Source organism: Hyalella azteca, unplaced genomic scaffold (genome assembly GCF_000764305.2).
Source record: "Hyalella azteca isolate HAZT.00-mixed unplaced genomic scaffold, Hazt_2.0.2 contig2748, whole genome shotgun sequence".
Taxonomy (NCBI): Eukaryota; Metazoa; Arthropoda; class Malacostraca; order Amphipoda; family Hyalellidae; genus Hyalella; species Hyalella azteca.
In genome coordinates, this window is record NW_025933011.1 from 231,556 (window position 1) to 244,181 (window position 12,626).

The following is a 12,626-nucleotide window of genomic DNA, read 5'->3' on the forward strand; positions in this document are numbered from 1 at the left end:
TGTAATTCGAATGCAATTCATTTAGCCTAAAATTGAAATTCGAAATGAAAATTCTTATTTAGTCTCTCACGTAATGCCACGAATTTTAAACGTATTCAAAGATTTCTATTAAGGAAGGATTGCAGCTAATTGAAATGGCCTATTGTATATTCGTTTACAATAGGTTAATGGAAGAGATAACGTAGGATTATTTCATTTCACTATACGACTAGCTACATTCTATTAAGCACTTGTGGAATTCCAAATATGTTTCTGATTTATTCTAAAATTTATTGCTATCAAAACTTTTCATTTTATTTTCATCATTCTTCATTTCGCCTTACATCATTAGAGCTTGAAATCAGCATATGTATGGTTTCAAATGGAATAAGCAATGTTTACTGAATTTTTCATTCAATTAAAACCATATTCTTAGAATCTATTCAGCGTCAATTAATAATATAATGACTTGCGTTCATAAATGAAGCCAAACGACCTACCTGGTATGCAATACTGCAGGTGAGCGCTACTACGTTACTAGAGCTGCAATTAAAGCTGCCGACTCTACGGTTAACATAGCCTGCAATTCGTTGAAAAATACATAATAATAAATGGAATTTGTATCATTAATTTCCTGAAATGTTTCCTGAACGGCATTTAAATCTTCATTTAGTTACAAAAAAAAATAAATAGAGAACTTCGCTTTAAATCCGACGCCATGGGTTCATTAAAACAAAGCTTGAATTATTCCGGGCGTGCAAAACGTGCACAGGCTCTCAATTAAGGCCATTGATAATTTAACATGCGCTTCTATAGGCGCCAGGTAATTTTCTTGTCTTTGATTATTTGTTTTGAAGTGAGACGGAAGCAGGAATACTAACTTTTAAATTTTACAATCTCGTTACTCAGTCGAGCAATATATCGGTGAACGATAGGCAACAGAGAGTATATGACTTGCTTGAGTAATCGGTGATAGGTTAATTTCTTCAGATAATGGGAAAAAATACAATCTCAACTAGTTAGACCGTATCAATTTTTAAAGCATTCGAGCCTAATACTAACATTAAAACGTAAAATATCCCGGATTCTTATTTATTCTTTTTGTGCTCAAGCGCAAAATTTTGATTGCCAAAAAGATATAACACTTTATCTACGAACATATATTGGCTGTCGTCCATGCTTTTCGAGTCGGAAGGAAACAGTGCATTGACAAAGAGTTCAGACATTCCAACAGTGTCTGAACTGTATGACTTCAGACATTCTAGTCGTAAATGTAGAAATTCGGAAACATTGAATTTGTCTCACAAAATTTTCGCACGCCGACGTTTGTATGCGATTACAGATCTTATATCAAACCCAACTCATGGCACTGAAAATTCAATTTGTTCAATCCCCAGTTTTGGACTTCATACACTTTTATAGCTCAATCTGAATTATTGTTTGTCTCAAGATGAAAAAATATAAATGTTTGGTGTAAATCATACTTCTCTCAAATAAACTGAAACTCTTTCCCAAGTCTCCGTAATCAAAAAGTTCAAAGGTATAGATTTCGATGCGAAGTATTGCCGCTGCACAAGCATGGAATCTTGTTAAAAACTGAAACTGGATTCAATGGAGGAGAAGAATTTTGATTGGGCGTAAAGTCAAGAGTCACTCGTGCGGATTTTTTTGCCCATACATAGACGTCTCGTTCGAGAAATAAATGGTGCAAGATTTTTTGATGAAAATTTCCCTCATGGATTAGCAAACGTTCGATAGCATGCCTCTTAATAGAGTGCGAAGCGAGAAAGAAGTTGAATAGATGCAAGAAAATCTGCAGTGATTGTGAAAATGTGAAATTTATAGCGTAAAATAGCACAATTTAATTTCATTGAAATTATTACTAAATTGAATTACTGGTAAGCTATCAAATTAACAAAAATATTCGTCGATAAAAGTTTTGACTTGATCTTAGAGCCAGTCATAGCCTTATAGAGGCTTAGACCAATAGCATTACGGTGTACACTCATCTGCAGCAGGAAGGTAGAGGGCTTAGACTAAATTTCGACTTAATCGAAAACCTTTGAGGCTGAACCTACAGCAAACAAGAAAATAAACTAACTCTTGAAGCCTTGTGAAATTCCTCTCCTTAGTAACAATTAATACAACAGCAAGTTTAGTGGTCTAAGGAAACTAACCTTATCCTGTTGGAAAATGAAGCCACATATCGGTGGTTCATGTCAACCGCCATTGTGGCTGCTATGATTTTGAATAGGGTTATCTATACGCATGGCAGGGGAAGGCCAATAATTGGCAACTTAGTCTCCTTTGATGGTTCCAGAAGACAAGAAAGCCACTGCGTGAAGCAATTCTGCGCAGCTGCTGTGGGCAGACGAGCGTTTCTTAGACAGGTCTTGTATATCGGGCCCTGACCTTAGCTTTGATCTGGCCCGGGCAGCCAGATTTAATCAGAAGGCCTCCACTGCGGCTGCGGGCCTCTCTTGAGAAACACACGACAAAACGGCAACGCAAAATTGCGTGCCCAGATTAACGTTGTAAATTTAACTCAGACCATAACTGGAGAATTAGGTCTCGCCAGAAGATTAAGCCCAGCAAAGCAGCTTTCAAAGCAAGCTCCTGTTCATTCTCGATTCTGGGCGCGGAGAAATTTGAGAAGCTCTTACCTGGCGAATGTGATATTATGTCCAGTTAAATTTTTGCTATAATATTTGATTCGGTAACGTAAAAATTTAACTACATTCCAGCGTCTTAAATATCAAGAAATAATCATGAAATCGGAAAAATAGGTGGTCTATTTCTTTCAGTTTGTCTATTTATTCTCAATGATAGATATTAGTCTATTGTGATACCAGCAGCCAATACAAATCAAGAATTGCATGGTGTGAAACGAAGTGCGCGTAGCGAGATTAATGGCATCAAGTTTACCTGAGACCAGCCATTAGTCATTGCAGCTGCAGTGAAACACGTCATACGTCCGCTAGCGCCCCGTATGTCATCTTTATGACGGAGCTTGTTCAGGAACAGAGTTTATTCAATGATGCACGGCTTTCTAGCTCCCGTACATAAAAAGTAGCCATTTTCTACTCGAGTTAACATAAGCATAACAGTACTGATATGGGTGCGTGTGACATTTGTCTTTCGATCTATTTTAAGTTGAAAAGAATTACCAATTTTGTTATCTCATGTTTCAGTGTACTTTTTAACAGTTCATAATTTAATTTGTGACCATAATTTAATTTAATTTCACAGTCGCCAAGTCTAATTTTGATATTTTCCATTATAATGTTTCCAGATTATTCAGAAGATTCTAGAAAGAGGATTAAGTTGATCAAATATATCGCCATAATATTAGAAATCCATCAGCTATTCATTACGAAAATTTAGTCTATACATTTGCTCATTGCTGAATGGGAAATTTTCACATGACGATGCAAAAAGATTTTTTTAATTTTCTCACGCGGCTTATTTACTCTTTAAATAAATAGTTTAGTTTTTTAGTTTTTAGTTATCAATATTTTTTAAATATCAATAGTTTCTATCAATAGTTTTTAAATATCAATAGTTTCTTATTGAAATGTCTAAAGTAATTATGATGGATTCGGCATTTCATACCGTAATCTTAAACTGAATATTTTTATGCCAGTATCCCTTATACATTATTAGCATCGTTAGTGACGGTCGTTCGGTGTAGACAAGGAGTCAAACAAGGAACTCGTTTCTGAAACTCGGATCTGACCGTGCCACATTGTAAGAAAACGGAAAGATCTTCGACCTGAATACAAATCTGCAGTTTGCTTCCATTGACGCCCGGCAGTCGCAGCCGTGCCATGTCGGTCGCCGGAGACGGCAGCGGCAAAAATAAAGACCTCGGTTTGAAGACACTCTGGGAAAGATTGCAATGGCGACAGAAGTTTAAAGAATCGAACATCGCAATTTTCGTGAAGGTTATCGTGTAAATAATAGTGGAATGATACCATTTAGCCGGATGAAAGCGGATAGACTATTAGAATCTACAAAGCAGTGTATTTATATCGCATGAAATGGGAGCGCAGTGTATGCGGTGTTACTTCAACTTGGTTTTGCCCCCTTGCTTTGTTGAAAAAAAAAACACAACAAACGAATTATTTCGACAAAAAATTATGGTTGAATGATGAAATTATCTCAAAAAAGAAATTCTAAATTTTAAAAGTGAAGCTCGAATTTCGTTCAAGCGTGATTATGTAAGGCAAATTAATAGAACAAAATTTATTTTATCGCAAAATTAAATGGGATTATAAGACATCAATATTTGCTTGATGAATAATCATGGTAATTTTCGGCTCATTTTCTGAGTTAAATTTTTATAGTAATTTTTGAATGTATTATTATATTCTTACTAACATTTGATCTGGCAAAATTATCCACAAACTATCAATCGATTATATTCGACATCTAGAATAGATTTGATTGTAGATATACTCTATCATATAGTCCTTACCAGATATATTATACGATTCCATTAAAATATTAGTGTTATGTACATTTTGTAAAATATAGAGGTTATGGAAATTGAATAGAAATCTACGAAAACTATTAAAATGTACATGAACTAATCCTGTTGCATCCTGAAGTAGAATGGATGTTGAAAATCGTGACATGGAAGTGCGTAAATAATGTTTTATTTGTTTTCACTCTGTTTTTCTCACTATCTTTTACTTTAAAATTTTTGCAGATCGAGAATTTTTTCATCATAATTTCAGAAGTCTACGGTCTTGGCAACCAGTATTTAAGTATTACCCCATTCATGTGGTTTGAAAGGGTAATAAAATTCAGGAAAAGTTTGCTAAGAAGCATTTACCCTAAAAATTTTAATTGTATTTGTCTTAAACCCTATGGACTAGCTTAATGGACTGGAGGTCTTCAAAATGTTCTCCACTTAAGAGGTCGACTAAACGTGTATCCAGGAAAATTTCCTGGTGACAATCACAATTAGAGGCAAAAAATATCTTGAATTTTTAAGAGATTATTTGGCGAGAAACATTTTAAAATTACAGGGGTTGCATATCTAATTCCGTATATGGCAGTAAAACTTAAAATTTCATCACAAATTTCTATTTTGCTCAAGTAACTTTTTGTATTATTGCGGATTGGAAATGAGTCATATAAATAGATAAGCTACAACACTTTTCGAACTGCTTTAAATATTTGCTTATCTAATGTAATCGTGACAGTAATAATTTGCTTCCTCTCCACGCTTTTCATTGTCTTTCCACACAGAGTCTATTCAAAGTGATCAATTCATTACATGAGCTTATAAATTCTTTTATTACGGGAGCTAAAAGGATAATTCCTCTTAAGTGACTGTTGCGGGAGGGTAGTTGAAAGGACGAAATTAGAAGAATCTTGGCGTTTAAATATTATTGCGATCAGAACATGAATAAATTTAGACTATTCATAGATTTGCGCGCAATATGCCTCACCAAAGTTGAATAATAATAACAGTAATTATTCACGTATTGATGATGCGACAAAAATTAATTTACTAATTTTCAACATTGACCGGAAGCATCAAATGTTCGAAGTAAGCTCAAATGCGGAAGACAAATATCAGACTAATCGTTGCGCTGGTTGATGCCATCAGGCAGGGAATGACCACCAGAGGCTATTCACCAATGGCCACCAGCGAATTAATGGCCTCTGTGACTGGTGGACCACCGGGAAGATACATAACAATTCAACAGAGTCAATTCCAGGAGCTGGTAATCTGATGCCATCCCACCCACATGATGATCGATAATTAAAAATATACATCATAGTTACAAATTAACGCGTGAATAAATACTATGGCAAAGGAACCTTGTCCCAGTCAAGAGGCTAAAGAGCACGTTCGATAGAGCCTTACCTCTGCAAACGAATATATGTCTAAACAATTGACGAATCATGAAGTCATGGGCACTGGAGAGGCTAGAAATGTAGACAGAGGACCCGATGTCATCCGAAAGTAACACAGTTGTAATGTACCGCATGTATCAAATATTCTCCTTTACTGGCGCCAAAAAATTAAGAACAAGTAATTATTGACAGTAAGTCAATAATTAGGTTTAAGTTAATATCAATTATCATAAAAATAATTACAATTGAAAGTCATTGCTGATTATTAAAATGACGAAATGGAGGTACAAGTAACTCTCATGGAATTAAAAATGGTGAGAGTTTAAGTGATACACAACAGAGATCAAAGAACCGCGACGAGACTATCACCCGACATAACTTTTGTTTCCGCTGTTGCCAACGCGAGGCGCGAAAACTCCAAATTCTTTGAGAAAACTCTCGAGGAAAACTCTGCAAGGTCGCTAAATATTTCTTCATACAATGAAAACGAAGTTCTCCGCTGTATATTTCCATCCAAAATTTGAAGATGACAGCGAGTATGATTTCCATCCATTCTGAACGAAATGATTTTAAGCGTCTTCCTCTTAAGGCGCCGCGTGAAGGGCCCTCAGTGCCCCTCACGAACATTCCACACTTCCCTGGCACACATCCGAGGGCCGTTGACGAGCCTAATGTCACCGTAAGAGTTCCTCTTAATGGCCATAGTTCTAGCTGTGAATAATTGTTTAAACAGTGTACATTTTATACATATTTAGGAGATGGAAAATCAACTCTAAATTACCATTTCGTTTTTCGTTCAGTTATTTAACAGATACATGCATAGCATAACGTGCAAAGCTTTCTGTTATTTAAACCAAAGTGGAGGAGTGGCACGTCAAGGCTGTACTATAAACTCGTGATGACGGATGTGAATGGCTATTCTGTGCCCCCTGATATATTATTTCGAAGTCGTCCATAAATTCGGGGGGTGCAGAGGCAGAAAAGGCGTCCCCTGCAACTCCATAAAATAGGACCAAGGTTGAGATATATACTGTATTGGACCCAATTGCCTGAAATTATTGTGTCTCGCGCTGTGTTCCAACGTCCAATTTATGTTGAGGAATACCGTCCGCTTTTCGGTGTTCGACTGCCGTTTATTTGGTGGCCCTCGATAAGCCGGACATTATTTTAAATGAGACAGTTGTGCACCTGCAGATGAAATACTTTGCTGGCGGCTGGTCCTATATAAATACCATGCGAGGTTCCTCGCAACAACTCACTATTGTTCGGGTCCGAGAAAATTGTTCATTCTTATTTTCCGGTATGTTTCCCTCTTACAAGACTTGAACTTCAATGACGGAAAACTGCCCAAAACCATGGCTGGGAAATCATTTCCCATATGGCTGGGAAAAATAAGAGTAATTTTACAAAGCGTATGCAGAAGACATGTACGCGAAAATCTAAGGACTTTGGAGAGAAGGAATATTCAAAGGAAGGAATGTTTTCGTGTGGGGTTAATTATCTGCCATTCGTTACTCAATTATGGTCAATGTTATTATGCAAGCTTACTATTCTGTATTATATCAAAGTTGAAGTTAATCTAGGATCAAATTGGAGATGAACATTTAGAACTCTACGACAAGAACGTACGAAGAAACATACTCGTACGCATTGTTTACCAACCTAACAAATTGCTCGTTAAATTCCAACCAAAATTATCATCGAAAAATTATTTTTTAAAATATAATGCGAAATTAATATAATTATATGTCAGCAGCTAATGGATATAACCGTAAATATCTGTTGAAATTCCGCATTCAGCGCGTGAGAGGAACAAATTAATTGATGGAGACTAATTTGTAGAGGAAACTTACTAAAATTTTCGTAGAGAAATATCTCGTTCTTGCAGATGATTTCGAAAATGCAATACACCGCATTTTGAACTTAATTAAGGGAGCAGGTCATTTTAAGTGTTGGTAAACAGGTTACAGCTCAAATTAAATAATATTTTGTTTAAGTTTACTCAAGTTATGTAATGTTGTTGTTTATTGCGACCGTCACGCTCGCCGGGGGAGGCTCTGGTGGTGGGCGGGAGATCGGCACCGGAAGAGGGGGGAGATGGGCGAAGGCAGGGAGGGTGGCCAGGAAAGCCGCTGCCTCCACGGGGTTGTCCCACAGTGAGGAAACGCTGAGAGACGTGGGGAAGGCGGGGCTGACGAAGAGATGCTGGACCGACTGGAGGGGATCCCCGCACTCCGGGCAGGCGGAGCTAGGGGAGCGTCCGATCCTGGCGGAATAGGACGCCAGGGAGCTGCAGTATCCCGAGCGGAGATGAATTATCTGCAGGCTGGCAACTGCTGTGCGTGAGGCAACAGGGTACCAGATGGGGGCCGCGTAGTTGAGGATTGGGCGCGTGATGGCTCGGTAGGTGGCAATAATGTCCTCATTGGAGAAGCCCCAGTTGGTACCAGCTAGGGCTTTTAGGATGGGAAGAGAGCCCGTCGCTTTCGTGGCGATGGCTCTTGCATGGGGGGAGAATGTGAAGTGCGTATCCCAGGTGACGCCCAGGATTTTAGGGGTTTTATCCAGGGGGATGACGCCGTTGCAGATAATGGCAGCAGGGTGGAATCAAGATTGGTGGGTGTCTGGTGTGAATAGCGTGACCAAGGATTTGCCAGGGGCCACGCTCAGTTTCTTGGCCGCCGACCAACGTTCCGAAGGAGCGCAGCGAGCTCAGCCTCAGCAGCGTCGAGCCTCGGGGACGACACAAAGATGATCAGATCGTCCGCATATGAGGCAATGTTGGGGGTCGGAACTGGGATATCGGAGATGAAGTGGTTAAAGAGGGCCGGCGAGATGACCGAGCCCTGGGGCACTCCGGAGTGAACAGCCCTGAAAGGCGACTGTGTTCTGAGATAGAGGCAGGACGCCAGCCTACCTCTAAGGTAGCAGCAGCACAGCCATCAGACCAGGTTATGATGTAGGTCCGAGGCCGCGATCATGCTCAGAAGGAGGGGGTGGTCGACGAGGTCGAAGGCCTTCGAGAGGTCGACGGCAGCGGCGATTGTGCGGGCTGGAGGGCGCCGGGAGTTGAAACCCGTCGCGATCTGGTGTGCGAGCGGAAGGAGGGCGGTGACAGTGGAATGTCCCGGCTTGAAACCGTGTTGCGAGGGGACGGTGGTGAGAGATCCCAAGATGTATGGTAGAACCAGGCGCTCAAGAATCTTGGCAGCCGGGCAGAGGAGGGAGATAGGGCGGTATGAGGAGCCCTGGTTTCCGGGTTTGCCCGGTTTGAGAATTGGAATAATTATTGAATTTTTCCAAATGGATGGGATTGAGGCTGTGGAAACAGAGATGTTGAAAATTTGAGTGAGGAACTGGAGGCCACGCGGGCCGAGGTGCTTTAGATGAAGCACCGTGAAGCCATCAGGACCCGAGCGGAAGAGTTGTTGGCAGCTGCAATGGCAAGCTTCATCATGTCTGGGGTAAAAGGGGAGAAGTCCCTGTCGCGGGGATGTTGAGCTCGTATTCGACGAATGAGGCGGCGGGAAAACGAGGCAGTTATGTAATCGAGGCAGTATTTTCGTTGAATGGAAAACTTTACCAACAGTGAATGTCCTAGGAATAATTCATTTTGGTGCGCCAAAATTAAGTGTACGCTCTGTTTTGCATTCTTTTTCGAAGTGGTTAATTCTTATAAATTATTTTCTTTTAACTTTTCATCACCTTCCATTCAATTGTAAATGAAATATCTTGTAGAAACACTGCATTCCTTTTTGATAGTAAATGAAGCATTCAATACATACTGAAAAATGAGGATGCCCAGATGTCAAACTTACATTTCCTCCGTTAGGATTTAAAAAAAGGCAAAATGTATTTAATAACTTCTATCTATGTCGTTCGTGCTAATTGCATTACTATTTCCCAAAATTTCGCATATAAAAAACCGAATTCTGCATTTTTATGCATCCTGATTTGCAATACAATACTTTAGCTTACAGCAACACCATGTTTTTCAGATTTAGAATGTTCCTCAATTAAGCTTTTGTAGGCGCGATATTGAAAACGCGTTTCGTAACTTGAAACGACAGAATCTGCAAATTATTGCACAAGTCTAAAAAGGAAAGAATGTTAAGAAACCAATCGGCAGGAAATTTTCGGAAAGCCAAGCGTTCGAGAGGCTCATTAGTTTTTAGTCGAGTGCAGCCTAAAGGCTGAAGCTGAAAAGAATCGCGCTGGTGAAAGCAAGTTTATCTCCTTTTATGTCAGTGTATTTGCATGCCCCAGCGGCCTATAATTGCCGCTCATTGCATCAATTGTTTTATTTGTTTAAAGTAATGGATATTGGATGGTGTATCCTCAAACAATATAATTGTACTCGTTGTGCTGAATCATGCTTAGTCTCGTTCCTGTCAAAGTAAGATGTCAAAAGTTGCTTATTTGAAATTTGATGGTTGGATTTGCATTAGTATTGCCACTTGCTGCAATTTTATTGTAGACGATAGTTTTCTGTGACTATGATTATGATTATCATCATTATGATTATAATAATCATCCAGATTATGATTTTCATCATAATCTGGAACAGAATCACGATTGCTATCTTTCAAAGTTTAAAAGTTGTTACAAAAAATCCAATATTCTTTTAATTTCAATTGAAGAATCATCTCTACAATGCAGTTTACAGGGTGATCTCGTTTTAGCCTAATATGAATGGGTCAGATCCACAAATAGACAAAATAAATTTGTGTTCACTCTTTTTCTGAATAGGCTAAGCTATGGAATTTTCATTAATGCAAGAAACTATTTCAAAATGCGCCAGACTCATGATATTATCTCAATTAAAACACACTTCTTCTGTCAACAAATATAACGCTTACTACCTACTGCAGAAACACTTCTTCATTGATTAATTATGGTATCAAAATTTCGTATTATGCCTCTCTACGAAATGATCTTAGAGCAAACAGTTAATCAACTCTTGATTAGAAATCCCTTCTTACTACTTACTACTAATATCCTGCGTCACCCACTGACAGTAATTATCAACAGGAAGACACATGAGAACTCGGCAAATCTGAAACTTTTTGTTCGGACTGAGGAGGTGAAGAAATACCACTGATAGCAACGTAAACGAATATACTGAAATCATGTTGGACGAAATTAACGGTTCCTGAAAAACTGAGGGTGTGTTTTTCATTGCATTATTTTGAAAACTTTCATCAGTGAGCCATCGAAGGGATTAATACTATGTAGCCGTCTAAGTCGATGTCGAAAGCAGCAGAGAATATAATAATAATAATAATAATGATAATAATAATAATAATAATAAAAATAATAATAATAATAATAATAATAATAATAATAATGATAATGATAATAATAATAAAATAATCAGAATATCATTTACCAGAGAATGGGATACCTACATTTCCCATGAGATAACTTCGATACCATCGACTCCATAGCACCGATTTGTATTTTTCTGTCAAGCGGTATATTTCTGATGAATTATTAGGAAGTGTTGCATTTGGTGTCTGCGTGCAAAGGCTATGACTTTGGCGATATGAGGCCGAGATGTGGCAATAAACCGTTTGCCGGCGGATGATAATTGTTAGGCCCCAAAGTTTTAGAACAACAGGATTCAATGGCAATACAACGCGTTCAGAAGTGGCAATGTGGCAAGCCGAGGAGGATTGAACCATCAGGCCTGCGTTTCTCAGCTGCGAATTGCGGCTGAGATCGAGGACTGCATCGGAGTGAACAAGTCTTGTATCTACAACCGTCACCGCTACAACCGGATCATCAGTTTAATTTTCGCAGTTTAATTTTTTTGTAAATGAAGCATTTATAAATAGTATGAATGATGAACTACCTGCTCGTATGAATATTGTATGCAGCTATTCATTTTGTCAACACCAATTTTACAATTTGTATTGTGAATGAAAAGAATGTGAATATATGCATGAGTAAAATACGCTGATACTCTGAAAAACTTGCTTCACCCCCGAAAAACTTTCACTTTCGTGGTGAATTTAATTGTTGCAGTCTGCCTCCACCATACGAAATGGAACCAATTGGAACCAATGGAACCAAACAGCCAATTATTATGCTTTGACCGAAATCACCAGCTTCGGCAAGACCAACTGAAGTGGTCCTTGCTCTTACGAGGTACGAAGGACTCGGTGTGTCTCCGTAAAGAGAGGTGTGATCCGTTGACCGCAGTGTTCATAATTCCCGGTATTTTGGACCATGCATTATAAAGTTTGCAGGAAATACTGTGGGGGTCATTGGAGGAAGTTAGGTAAACCTGGATATTGTTTAATCATGTTTCTAAGTGATATTTCAACTACCTTACCAACCACCTAGGCCAGATTAAGCTTAAGCTGTGTTGTCACTCAAACTATTTAAATTTTATGTAAAGCACTATTTGTAGTTCTCTATATGAATGAATGTTCATGATGTGAGGTTATACCAGTTCCAGATAATTATATTTCATATAATTTACAAAAATTCAATTTAGCCACATTACAAATTTGTCATTATATAGTGATTTCGAGAATTTATTTTTCTATGACTATACCTTTTACCCCTAAAATAACGTACGTAGTACCTGAAAAATCTGGTTTAGCTCTGTCATGACGACAGTAAATTCACTGCTACTTATAATACATAAGAGGTTAAAACATAAGTGATGAGAAATAAAAAGTTAATTTTAACGCCAATAAAACTAATTTAGCTTTATTGATTATTCGGACTTGGCACGAATGCACGGAAAATATGACTTATTGATTCGC